Source organism: Limanda limanda, chromosome 17 (genome assembly GCF_963576545.1).
Source record: "Limanda limanda chromosome 17, fLimLim1.1, whole genome shotgun sequence".
NCBI lineage: Eukaryota > Metazoa > Chordata > Actinopteri > Pleuronectiformes > Pleuronectidae > Limanda > Limanda limanda.
The window spans coordinates 2,484,566-2,497,176 of NC_083652.1; the positions used below are offsets into that span (position 1 = coordinate 2,484,566).

General features: G+C 43.4%; 8 non-coding genes across 8 annotated transcripts; all 8 read left to right on the forward strand.

The window, feature by feature from the left end:
* The first annotated feature begins 304 nt into the window (after positions 1–304).
* trnas-gcu (transfer RNA serine (anticodon GCU)) lies at positions 305–386 on the forward strand. The gene has a single exon. It is a non-coding gene; the product is annotated as a tRNA-Ser (tRNA).
* Positions 387–1,841: 1,455 nt separating this feature from the next.
* Positions 1,842–1,923, forward strand: trnas-gcu (transfer RNA serine (anticodon GCU)). The gene has a single exon. It is a non-coding gene; the product is annotated as a tRNA-Ser (tRNA).
* Positions 1,924–3,378: 1,455 nt separating this feature from the next.
* On the forward strand, positions 3,379–3,460 carry trnas-gcu (transfer RNA serine (anticodon GCU)). Its single transcript has one exon. It is a non-coding gene; the product is annotated as a tRNA-Ser (tRNA).
* A 1,455-nt stretch (positions 3,461–4,915) lies between these two features.
* trnas-gcu (transfer RNA serine (anticodon GCU)) lies at positions 4,916–4,997 on the forward strand. Its single transcript has one exon. It is a non-coding gene; the product is annotated as a tRNA-Ser (tRNA).
* Positions 4,998–6,452: 1,455 nt separating this feature from the next.
* Positions 6,453–6,534, forward strand: trnas-gcu (transfer RNA serine (anticodon GCU)). The gene has a single exon. It is a non-coding gene; the product is annotated as a tRNA-Ser (tRNA).
* Positions 6,535–7,989: 1,455 nt separating this feature from the next.
* Positions 7,990–8,071, forward strand: trnas-gcu (transfer RNA serine (anticodon GCU)). Its single transcript has one exon. It is a non-coding gene; the product is annotated as a tRNA-Ser (tRNA).
* A 1,455-nt stretch (positions 8,072–9,526) lies between these two features.
* On the forward strand, positions 9,527–9,608 carry trnas-gcu (transfer RNA serine (anticodon GCU)). Its single transcript has one exon. It is a non-coding gene; the product is annotated as a tRNA-Ser (tRNA).
* Positions 9,609–12,299: 2,691 nt separating this feature from the next.
* trnas-gcu (transfer RNA serine (anticodon GCU)) lies at positions 12,300–12,381 on the forward strand. Its single transcript has one exon. It is a non-coding gene; the product is annotated as a tRNA-Ser (tRNA).
* Positions 12,382–12,611: the final 230 nt, after the last annotated feature.

The window sequence follows — 12,611 nt, forward strand, 5'->3', positions numbered from 1 at the left end:
TTTGGATTTAAAGAAGCCTCTTGGACGACCAGTGTAGCATCTTCAAGAAACACAAGCAAGGCCAGTTGCCTATGTGAGCAGGTACAAAACCAGAAAACATTAGTTAGAGTCCTGTAGTCCCCTAAATTGGTCTCCAGTAAAGAAATGATAACCAACTGTGGTCTGCACGCATGGGTTAGAAACCTTTTTTGTCAGCAATAGTTTTATCTTCTTCTGGGGTCCACAGCCCCTTGTCACCATTGTAACAACTCTCTTTAGAACAGGAAAAATTTCAATTTGAGGAGATAAACTTACCTCTGAATAGGACGAGGTGGCCGAGTGGTCAAGGCGATGGACTGCTAATCCGTTGTGCTCTGCACGCGTGGGTTCGAATCCCATCCTCGTCGCACCCAAGTTTACACAATATTGTTCTCTAATTGACTCCTTCAGCGTACTCTGCTGCATAAGATCATTATCTCAAATGCTGTATTCTTGTCTCGTGTACTGACAAAAACGCTTACTAAGACTATCAACCAGGTGATTTAACATTGTAACCTGTTCTGAATGTCTTACCAACTTGAAATGACAGATTAGAAACAGATTATTGTGGAAAATATGATCATTCAGTGAGTGTCTAAGTATGGTGATAAGCCACCATGTGCTGTCAAGAAAAACCTCCTTCCTACTTGGCGGTGGCTCTATAACTCTCTGAACCATGCTGGAAGGAACACCATTTTTCTGTATAATATCAGTCCATGGCATAAAAACAAGGAAATCTATCATTTTTTAGAAGGGGACTTTGTCAAACTGAATTTCAAAACTTTCTCTACCAGACTTAAATCAAGAAATAACAAATTTTCTGGAGAATGTGGGCATCGATCCCACTACTTCTCGCATGCTAAGCGAGCGCTCTACCATTTGAGCTAATTCCCCATCTACTGAGATCTCTGTAAATCACTCACTTGCCCAGTCTCCCCTTAGGGCCTGTGATGAGAGACTTCATTCATTTGTCTAGGCAATGTGATACATTTTAGGACAGAACATACATGCTGAGCAGGTTGTGAGGTCTTGCCACAGAAACCACCCTTTCACAGGGGGATTAGCTCAAATGGTAGAGCGCTCGCTTTGCACGTGAGAGGTAGTGGGATCGATGCCCACATTCTCCACTATTGAACCCTCAACTGCTTCTTGTGAGTGACATCTATTTACTTCTACCTCAAGATGAAACTTCTCGGTATCAAACCTCTGCACACAGCTGTGCATAGTCTTGCTTTGGTTTCTTGAAAACCTGTCAAGTCTCTTTCCAGATCCTCTTTAAGTTCTAACTTAGTAGTGGGACGCGAGAGGTATTTCCACTCTCTGGCCCTTTGCATATCTTCACATTGCGTGTAACCCTAATGACTCACACTATAGTGAGGTGCTAAACACACCTTGACTCAAGAGGTCCCACACCCCACCAGTTTGTGGGGGGTTAAACAACCTGCATGTTTAACACAACAACTCTGCGTATAGGTGAAGATCCTAGAGAGATTAATTACCTGATACCTCCCACAAGTCTTTTGGATTTAAAGAAGCCTCTTGGACGACCAGTGTAGCATCTTCAAGAAACACAAGCAAGGCCAGTTGCCTATGTGAGCAGGTACAAAACCAGAAAACATTAGTTAGAGTCCTGTAGGCCCCTAAATTGGTCTCCAGTAAAGAAATGATAACCAACTGTGGTCTGCACGCATGGGTTAGAAACCTTTTTTGTCAGCAATAGTTTTATCTTCTTCTGGGGTCCACAGCCCCTTGTCACCATTGTAACAACTCTCTTTAGAACAGGAAAAATTTCAATTTGAGGAGATAAACTTACCTCTGAATAGGACGAGGTGGCCGAGTGGTCAAGGCGATGGACTGCTAATCCATTGTGCTCTGCACGCGTGGGTTCGAATCCCATCCTCGTCGCAGCCAAGTTTACACAATATTGTTCTCTAATTGACTCCTTCAGCGTACTCTGCTGCATAAGATCATTATCTCAAATGCTGTATTCTTGTCTCGTGTACTGACAAAAACGCTTACTAAGACTATCAACCAGGTGATTTAACATTGTAACCTGTTCTGAATGTCTTACCAACTTGAAATGACAGATTAGAAACAGATTATTGTGGAAAATATGATCATTCAGTGAGTGTCTAAGTATGGTGATAAGCCACCATGTGCTGTCAAGAAAAACCTCCTTCCTACTTGGCGGTGGCTCTATAACTCTCTGAACCATGCTGGAAGGAACACCATTTTTCTGTATAATATCAGTCCATGGCATAAAAACAAGGAAATCTATCATTTTTTAGAAGGGGACTTTGTCAAACTGAATTTCAAAACTTTCTCTACCAGACTTAAATCAAGAAATAACAAATTTTCTGGAGAATGTGGGCATCGATCCCACTACTTCTCGCATGCTAAGCGAGCGCTCTACCATTTGAGCTAATTCCCCATCTCCTGAGATCTCTGTAAATCACTCACTTGGCCAGTCTCCCCTTAGGGCCTGTGATGAGAGACTTCATTCATTTGTCTAGGCAATGTGATACATTTTAGGACAGAACATACATGCTGAGCAGGTTGTGAGGACTTGCCACAGAAACCACCCTTTCACAGGGGGATTAGCTCAAATGGTAGAGCGCGCGCTTTGCATGTGAGAGGTAGTGGGATCGATGCCCACATTCTCCACTATTGAACCCTCAATTGCTTCTTGTGAGTGACATCTATTTACTTCTACCTCAACATGAAACTTCTCGGTATCAAACCTCTGCACACAGCTGTGCATAGTCTTGCTTTGGTTTCTTGAAAACCTGTCAAGTCTCTTTCCAGATCCTCTTTAAGTTCTAACTTAGTAGTGGGACGCGAGAGGTATTTCCACTCTCTGGCCCTTTGCATATCTTCACATTGCGTGTAACCCTAATGACTCACACTATAGTGAGGTGCTAAACACACCTTGACTCAAGAGGTCCCACACCCCACCAGTTTGTGGGGGGTTAAACAACCTGCATGTTTAACACAACAACTCTGCGTATAGGTGAAGATCCTAGAGAGATTAATTACCTGAAACCTCCCACAAGTCTTTTGGATTTAAAGAAGCCTCTTGGACGACCAGTGTAGCATCTTCAAGAAACACAAGCAAGGCCAGTTGCCTATGTGAGCAGGTACAAAACCAGAAAACATTAGTTAGAGTCCTGTAGTCCCCTAAATTGGTCTCCAGTAAAGAAATGATAACCAACTGTGGTCTGCACGCATGGGTTAGAAACCTTTTTTGTCAGCAATAGTTTTATCTTCTTCTGGGGTCCACAGCCCCTTGTCACCATTGTAACAACTCTCTTTAGAACAGGAAAAATTTCAATTTGAGGAGATAAACTTACCTCTGAATAGGACGAGGTGGCCGAGTGGTCAAGGCGATGGACTGCTAATCCGTTGTGCTCTGCACGCGTGGGTTCGAATCCCATCCTCGTCGCACCCAAGTTTACACAATATTGTTCTCTAATTGACTCCTTCAGCGTACTCTGCTGCATAAGATCATTATCTCAAATGCTGTATTCTTGTCTCGTGTACTGACAAAAACGCTTACTAAGACTATCAACCAGGTGATTTAACATTGTAACCTGTTCTGAATGTCTTACCAACTTGAAATGACAGATTAGAAACAGATTATTGTGGAAAATATGATCATTCAGTGAGTGTCTAAGTATGGTGATAAGCCACCATGTGCTGTCAAGAAAAACCTCCTTCCTACTTGGCGGTGGCTCTATAACTCTCTGAACCATGCTGGAAGGAACACCATTTTTCTGTATAATATCAGTCCATGGCATAAAAACAAGGAAATCTATCATTTTTTAGAAGGGGACTTTGTCAAACTGAATTTCAAAACTTTCTCTACCAGACTTAAATCAAGAAATAACAAATTTTCTGGAGAATGTGGGCATCGATCCCACTACTTCTCGCATGCTAAGCGAGCGCTCTACCATTTGAGCTAATTCCCCATCTACTGAGATCTCTGTAAATCACTCACTTGCCCAGTCTCCCCTTAGGGCCTGTGATGAGAGACTTCATTCATTTGTCTAGGCAATGTGATACATTTTAGGACAGAACATACATGCTGAGCAGGTTGTGAGGTCTTGCCACAGAAACCACCCTTTCACAGGGGGATTAGCTCAAATGGTATAGCGCTCGCTTTGCACGTGAGAGGTAGTGGGATCGATGCCCACATTCTCCACTATTGAACCCTCAACTGCTTCTTGTGAGTGACATCTATTTACTTCTACCTCAAGATGAAACTTCTCGGTATCAAACCTCTGCACACAGCTGTGCATAGTCTTGCTTTGGTTTCTTGAAAACCTGTCAAGTCTCTTTCCAGATCCTCTTTAAGTTCTAACTTAGTAGTGGGACGCGAGAGGTATTTCCACTCTCTGGCCCTTTGCATATCTTCACATTGCGTGTAACCCTAATGACTCACACTATAGTGAGGTGCTAAACACACCTTGACTCAAGAGGTCCCACACCCCACCAGTTTGTGGGGGGTTAAACAACCTGCATGTTTAACACAACAACTCTGCGTATAGGTGAAGATCCTAGAGAGATTAATTACCTGAAACCTCCCACAAATCTTTTGGATTTAAAGAAGCCTCTTGGACGACCAGTGTAGCATCTTCAAGAAACACAAGCAAGGCCAGTTGCCTATGTGAGCAGGTACAAAACCAGAAAACATTAGTTAGAGTCCTGTAGGCCCCTAAATTGGTCTCCAGTAAAGAAATGATAACCAACTGTGGTCTGCACGCATGGGTTAGAAACCTTTTTTGTCAGCAATAGTTTTATCTTCTTCTGGGGTCCACAGCCCCTTGTCACCATTGTAACAACTCTCTTTAGAACAGGAAAAATTTCAATTTGAGGAGATAAACTTACCTCTGAATAGGACGAGGTGGCCGAGTGGTCAAGGCGATGGACTGCTAATCCATTGTGCTCTGCACGCGTGGGTTCGAATCCCATCCTCGTCGCAGCCAAGTTTACACAATATTGTTCTCTAATTGACTCCTTCAGCTTACTCTGCTGCATAAGATCATTATCTCAAATGCTGTATTCTTGTCTCGTGTACTGACAAAAACGCTTACTAAGACTATCAACCAGGTGATTTAACATTGTAACCTGTTCTGAATGTCTTACCAACTTGAAATGACAGATTAGAAACAGATTATTGTGGAAAATATGATCATTCAGTGAGTGTCTAAGTATGGTGATAAGCCACCATGTGCTGTCAAGAAAAACCTCCTTCCTACTTGGCGGTGGCTCTATAACTCTCTGAACCATGCTGGAAGGAACACCATTTTTCTGTATAATATCAGTCCATGGCATAAAAACAAGGAAATCTATCATTTTTTAGAAGGGGACTTTGTCAAACTGAATTTCAAAACTTTCTCTACAAGACTTAAATCAAGATATAACAAATTTTCTGGAGAATGTGGGCATCGATCCCACTACTTCTCGCATGCTAAGCGAGCGCTCTACCATTTGAGCTAATTCCCCATCTACTGAGATCTCTGTAAATCACTCACTTGGCCAGTCTCCCCTTAGGGCCTGTGATGAGAGACTTCATTCATTTGTCTAGGCAATGTGATACATTTTAGGACAGAACATACATGCTGAGCAGGTTGTGAGGTCTTGCCACAGAAACCACCCTTTCACAGGGGGATTAGCTCAAATGGTAGAGCGCTCGCTTTGCATGTGAGAGGTAGTGGGATCGATGCCCACATTCTCCACTATTGAACCCTCAACTGCTTCTTGTGAGTGACATCTATTTACTTCTACCTCAAGATGAAACTTCTCGGTATCAAACCTCTGCACACAGCTGTGCATAGTCTTGCTTTGGTTTCTTGAAAACCTGTCAAGTCTCTTTCCAGATCCTCTTTAAGTTCTAACTTAGTAGTGGGACGCGAGAGGTATTTCCACTCTCTGGCCCTTTGCATATCTTCACATTGCGTGTAACCCTAATGACTCACACTATAGTGAGGTGCTAAACACACCTTGACTCAAGAGGTCCCACACCCCACCAGTTTGTGGGGGGTTAAACAACCTGCATGTTTAACACAACAACTCTGCGTATAGGTGAAGATCCTAGAGAGATTAATTACCTGAAACCTCCCACAAGTCTTTTGGATTTAAAGAAGCCTCTTGGACGACCAGTGTAGCATCTTCAAGAAACACAAGCAAGGCCAGTTGCCTATGTGAGCAGGTACAAAACCAGAAAACATTAGTTAGAGTCCTGTAGGCCCCTAAATTGGTCTCCAGTAAAGAAATGATAACCAACTGTGGTCTGCACGCATGGGTTAGAAACCTTTTTTGTCAGCAATAGTTTTATCTTCTTCTGGGGTCCACAGCCCCTTGTCACCATTGTAACAACTCTCTTTAGAACAGGAAAAATTTCAATTTGAGGAGATAAACTTACCTCTGAATAGGACGAGGTGGCCGAGTGGTCAAGGCGATGGACTGCTAATCCATTGTGCTCTGCACGCGTGGGTTCGAATCCCATCCTCGTCGCAGCCAAGTTTACACAATATTGTTCTCTAATTGACTCCTTCAGCGTACTCTGCTGCATAAGATCATTATCTCAAATGCTGTATTCTTGTCTCGTGTACTGACAAAAACGCTTACTAAGACTATCAACCAGGTGATTTAACATTGTAACCTGTTCTGAATGTCTTACCAACTTGAAATGACAGATTAGAAACAGATTATTGTGGAAAATATGATCATTCAGTGAGTGTCTAAGTATGGTGATAAGCCACCATGTGCTGTCAAGAAAAACCTCCTTCCTACTTGGCGGTGGCTCTATAACTCTCTGAACCATGCTGGAAGGAACACCATTTTTCTGTATAATATCAGTCCATGGCATAAAAACAAGGAAATCTATCATTTTTTAGAAGGGGACTTTGTCAAACTGAATTTCAAAACTTTCTCTACCAGACTTAAATCAAGAAATAACAAATTTTCTGGAGAATGTGGGCATCGATCCCACTACTTCTCGCATGCTAAGCGAGCGCTCTACCATTTGAGCTAATTCCCCATCTCCTGAGATCTCTGTAAATCACTCACTTGGCCAGTCTCCCCTTAGGGCCTGTGATGAGAGACTTCATTCATTTGTCTAGGCAATGTGATACATTTTAGGACAGAACATACATGCTGAGCAGGTTGTGAGGACTTGCCACAGAAACCACCCTTTCACAGGGGGATTAGCTCAAATGGTAGAGCGCGCGCTTTGCATGTGAGAGGTAGTGGGATCGATGCCCACATTCTCCACTATTGAACCCTCAATTGCTTCTTGTGAGTGACATCTATTTACTTCTACCTCAACATGAAACTTCTCGGTATCAAACCTCTGCACACAGCTGTGCATAGTCTTGCTTTGGTTTCTTGAAAACCTGTCAAGTCTCTTTCCAGATCCTCTTTAAGTTCTAACTTAGTAGTGGGACGCGAGAGGTATTTCCACTCTCTGGCCCTTTGCATATCTTCACATTGCGTGTAACCCTAATGACTCACACTATAGTGAGGTGCTAAACACACCTTGACTCAAGAGGTCCCACACCCCACCAGTTTGTGGGGGGTTAAACAACCTGCATGTTTAACACAACAACTCTGCGTATAGGTGAAGATCCTAGAGAGATTAATTACCTGAAACCTCCCACAAGTCTTTTGGATTTAAAGAAGCCTCTTGGACGACCAGTGTAGCATCTTCAAGAAACACAAGCAAGGCCAGTTGCCTATGTGAGCAGGTACAAAACCAGAAAACATTAGTTAGAGTCCTGTAGTCCCCTAAATTGGTCTCCAGTAAAGAAATGATAACCAACTGTGGTCTGCACGCATGGGTTAGAAACCTTTTTTGTCAGCAATAGTTTTATCTTCTTCTGGGGTCCACAGCCCCTTGTCACCATTGTAACAACTCTCTTTAGAACAGGAAAAATTTCAATTTGAGGAGATAAACTTACCTCTGAATAGGACGAGGTGGCCGAGTGGTCAAGGCGATGGACTGCTAATCCGTTGTGCTCTGCACGCGTGGGTTCGAATCCCATCCTCGTCGCACCCAAGTTTACACAATATTGTTCTCTAATTGACTCCTTCAGCGTACTCTGCTGCATAAGATCATTATCTCAAATGCTGTATTCTTGTCTCGTGTACTGACAAAAACGCTTACTAAGACTATCAACCAGGTGATTTAACATTGTAACCTGTTCTGAATGTCTTACCAACTTGAAATGACAGATTAGAAACAGATTATTGTGGAAAATATGATCATTCAGTGAGTGTCTAAGTATGGTGATAAGCCACCATGTGCTGTCAAGAAAAACCTCCTTCCTACTTGGCGGTGGCTCTATAACTCTCTGAACCATGCTGGAAGGAACACCATTTTTCTGTATAATATCAGTCCATGGCATAAAAACAAGGAAATCTATCATTTTTTAGAAGGGGACTTTGTCAAACTGAATTTCAAAACTTTCTCTACCAGACTTAAATCAAGAAATAACAAATTTTCTGGAGAATGTGGGCATCGATCCCACTACTTCTCGCATGCTAAGCGAGCGCTCTACCATTTGAGCTAATTCCCCATCTACTGAGATCTCTGTAAATCACTCACTTGCCCAGTCTCCCCTTAGGGCCTGTGATGAGAGACTTCATTCATTTGTCTAGGCAATGTGATACATTTTAGGACAGAACATACATGCTGAGCAGGTTGTGAGGTCTTGCCACAGAAACCACCCTTTCACAGGGGGATTAGCTCAAATGGTATAGCGCTCGCTTTGCACGTGAGAGGTAGTGGGATCGATGCCCACATTCTCCACTATTGAACCCTCAACTGCTTCTTGTGAGTGACATCTATTTACTTCTACCTCAAGATGAAACTTCTCGGTATCAAACCTCTGCACACAGCTGTGCATAGTCTTGCTTTGGTTTCTTGAAAACCTGTCAAGTCTCTTTCCAGATCCTCTTTAAGTTCTAACTTAGTAGTGGGACGCGAGAGGTATTTCCACTCTCTGGCCCTTTGCATATCTTCACATTGCGTGTAACCCTAATGACTCACACTATAGTGAGGTGCTAAACACACCTTGACTCAAGAGGTCCCACACCCCACCAGTTTGTGGGGGGTTAAACAACCTGCATGTTTAACACAACAACTCTGCGTATAGGTGAAGATCCTAGAGAGATTAATTACCTGAAACCTCCCACAAGTCTTTTGGATTTAAAGAAGCCTCTTGGACGACCAGTGTAGCATCTTCAAGAAACACAAGCAAGGCCAGTTGCCTATGTGAGCAGGTACAAAACCAGAAAACATTAGTTAGAGTCCTGTAGTCCCCTAAATTGGTCTCCAGTAAAGAAATGATAACCAACTGTGGTCTGCACGCATGGGTTAGAAACCTTTTTTGTCAGCAATAGTTTTATCTTCTTCTGGGGTCCACAGCCCCTTGTCACCATTGTAACAACTCTCTTTAGAACAGGAAAAATTTCAATTTGAGGAGATAAACTTACCTCTGAATAGGACGAGGTGGCCGAGTGGTCAAGCCGATGGACTGCTAATCCGTTGTGCTCTGCACGCGTGGGTTCGAATCCCATCCTCGTCGCAGCCAAGTTTACACAATATTGTTCTCTAATTGACTCCTTCAGCTTACTCTGCTGCATAAGATCATTATCTCAAATGCTGTATTCTTGTCTCGTGTACTGACAAAAACGCTTACTAAGACTATCAACCAGGTGATTTAACATTGTAACCTGTTCTGAATGTCTTACCAACTTGAAATGACAGATTAGAAACAGATTATTGGGGAAAATATGATCATTCAGTGAGTGTCTAAGTATGGTGATAAGCCACCATGTGCTGTCAAGAAAAACCTCCTTCCTACTTGGCGGTGGCTCTATAACTCTCTGAACCATGCTGGAAGGAACACCATTTTTCTGTATAATATCAGTCCATGGCATAAAAACAAGGAAATCTATCATTTTTTAGAAGGGGACTTTGTCAAACTGAATTTCAAAACTTTCTCTACCAGACTTAAATCAAGAAATAACAAATTTTCTGGAGAATGTGGGCATCGATCCCACTACTTCTCGCATGCTAAGCGAGCGCGCTACCATTTGAGCTAATTCCCCATCTACTGAGATCTCTGTAAATCACTCACTTGGCCAGTCTCCCCTTAGGGCCTGTGATGAGAGACTTCATTCATTTGTCTAGGCAGTGTTGGGAAGGATACTTTCAAAACGTATTCCGTTACAGAATACAGAATACATGCACAAAAATGTAATCTGTAACGTATTCCAATACATTAACTAATCTGAGTAACGTATTCTGAATACTTGGAATACTTCCGGTTTGTATTGCATTTTTTAAGTGTATGATTGCGGCGTTGTTATAGTCAGGGGAGCAGCAGCAGTTTAAACTCTCTCTCCACCGATGCTGCGGGCCCGCTGGATGTCCGGCTCCCATCCACTCCCACCTCTGTGCCGGTCCCACCGGAGGCTGAACCCCCCCTGCGCCAAGGCTGCCTCGCGCCGTGCAGCGATCGTTTCGGCGTCGGGTCTATTTTTTGCGCTTGACCCGAGCGTATCGCTCCAGGAAACACACTGAAAAATGATTTTAAACGATATTGATGACATATTTTATATGATATAAATGATAAAGCATGCATCCCATAGTTTGTATTCCCCTTCTGTTGTCCTGGAGTTTTAAATTTACCAATTTGACCGATCACATTATTAAATGCCCCCCTCCATACAGACACACAAGCAGTCATAAAGATAAAAAGAGAGGGGGGGGGGGGGCGGAGAACACGTAATTTACCCTCGACACCCGACATTGAACGGAGCAAACAGCGGAGAAGTTCTTGAAATTGGATAACATTAAATTGGGACGCTGTTGCAGTTAATGTTGGAGCAACAAGTGACTATATGCTTTTATACTTCTGGGTCAACGGGTGATATTATTTTAGCGGCGCTTCAGCGTCCGGTGTGAACCCTGCGTGCCTCGCTGGCCTCCTGCAGAGCCATGACAGCGGAGCTCTGGGAGCGCAGGTCGGTCTTCTCTCACCAGGTGCTGGAAGGGCAGCTTGCGGATCAGCAGCTCCGTAGATTTCTGGTAGCGACGGAACTCTCTCAGAGCCACGGTCCCGGGCCTGTAACGGTCCCGAGCCGGTCGCGGTGAGGCTTCTTCACGCCGCCGGGGTCCGGGCGCTCTTACGGCAGCCCTGGTCTCCAGCTGCTTCCTGGGGGCTTTGCCTCCGGTGGATTTACGAGACAGTGATTAAACTCGTGAAACAGAGAAGTACCGTCATGTAATCCACTGATTTCAACAATGTAACTGTATTCTGAATACCATCTATTTAATTTGTAACTGTAACGGAATACAGTTACTCATAATTTGTATTCTAAATACGTAACGCCGTTACATGTATTCCGTTACTCTCCAACACTGGCAATGTGATACATTTTAGGACAGAACATACATGCTGAGCAGGTTGTGAGGTCTTGCCACAGAAACCACCCTTTCACAGGGGGATTAGCTCAAATGGTAGAGCGCTCGCTTTGCATGTGAGAGGTAGTGGGATCGATGCCCACATTCTCCACTATTGAACCCTCAACTGCTTCTTGTGAGTGACATCTATTTACTTCTACCTCAAGATGAAACTTCTCGGTATCAAACCTCTGCACACAGCTGTGCATAGTCTTGCTTTGGTTTCTTGAAAACCTGTCAAGTCTCTTTCCAGATCCTCTTTAAGTTCTAACTTAGTAGTGGGACGCGAGAGGTATTTCCACTCTCTGGCCCTTTGCATATCTTCACATTGCGTGTAACCCTAATGACTCACACTATAGTGAGGTGCTAAACACACCTTGACTCAAGAGGTCCCACACCCCACCAGTTTGTGGGGGGTTAAACAACCTGCATGTTTAACACAACAACTCTGCGTATAGGTGAAGATCCTAGAGAGATTAATTACCTGATACCTCCCACAAGTCTTTTGGATTTAAAGAAGCCTCTTGGACGACCAGTGTAGCATCTTCAAGAAACACAAGCAAGGCCAGTTGCCTATGTGAGCAGGTACAAAACCAGAAAACATTAGTTAGAGTCCTGTAGTCCCCTAAATTGGTCTCCAGTAAAGAAATGATAACCAACTGTGGTCTGCACGCATGGGTTAGAAACCTTTTTTGTCAGCAATAGTTTTATCTTCTTCTGGGGTCCACAGCCCCTTGTCACCATTGTAACAACTCTCTTTAGAACAGGAAAAATTTCAATTTGAGGAGATAAACTTACCTCTGAATAGGACGAGGTGGCCGAGTGGTCAAGGCGATGGACTGCTAATCCGTTGTGCTCTGCACGCGTGGGTTCGAATCCCATCCTCGTCGCACCCAAGTTTACACAATATTGTTCTCTAATTGACTCCTTCAGCGTACTCTGCTGCATAAGATCATTATCTCAAATGCTGTATTCTTGTCTCGTGTACTGACAAAAACGCTTACTAAGACTATCAACCAGGTGATTTAACATTGTAACCTGTTCTGAATGTCTTACCAACTTGAAATGACAGATTAGAAACAGATTATTGTGGAAAATATGATCATTCAGTGAGTGTCTA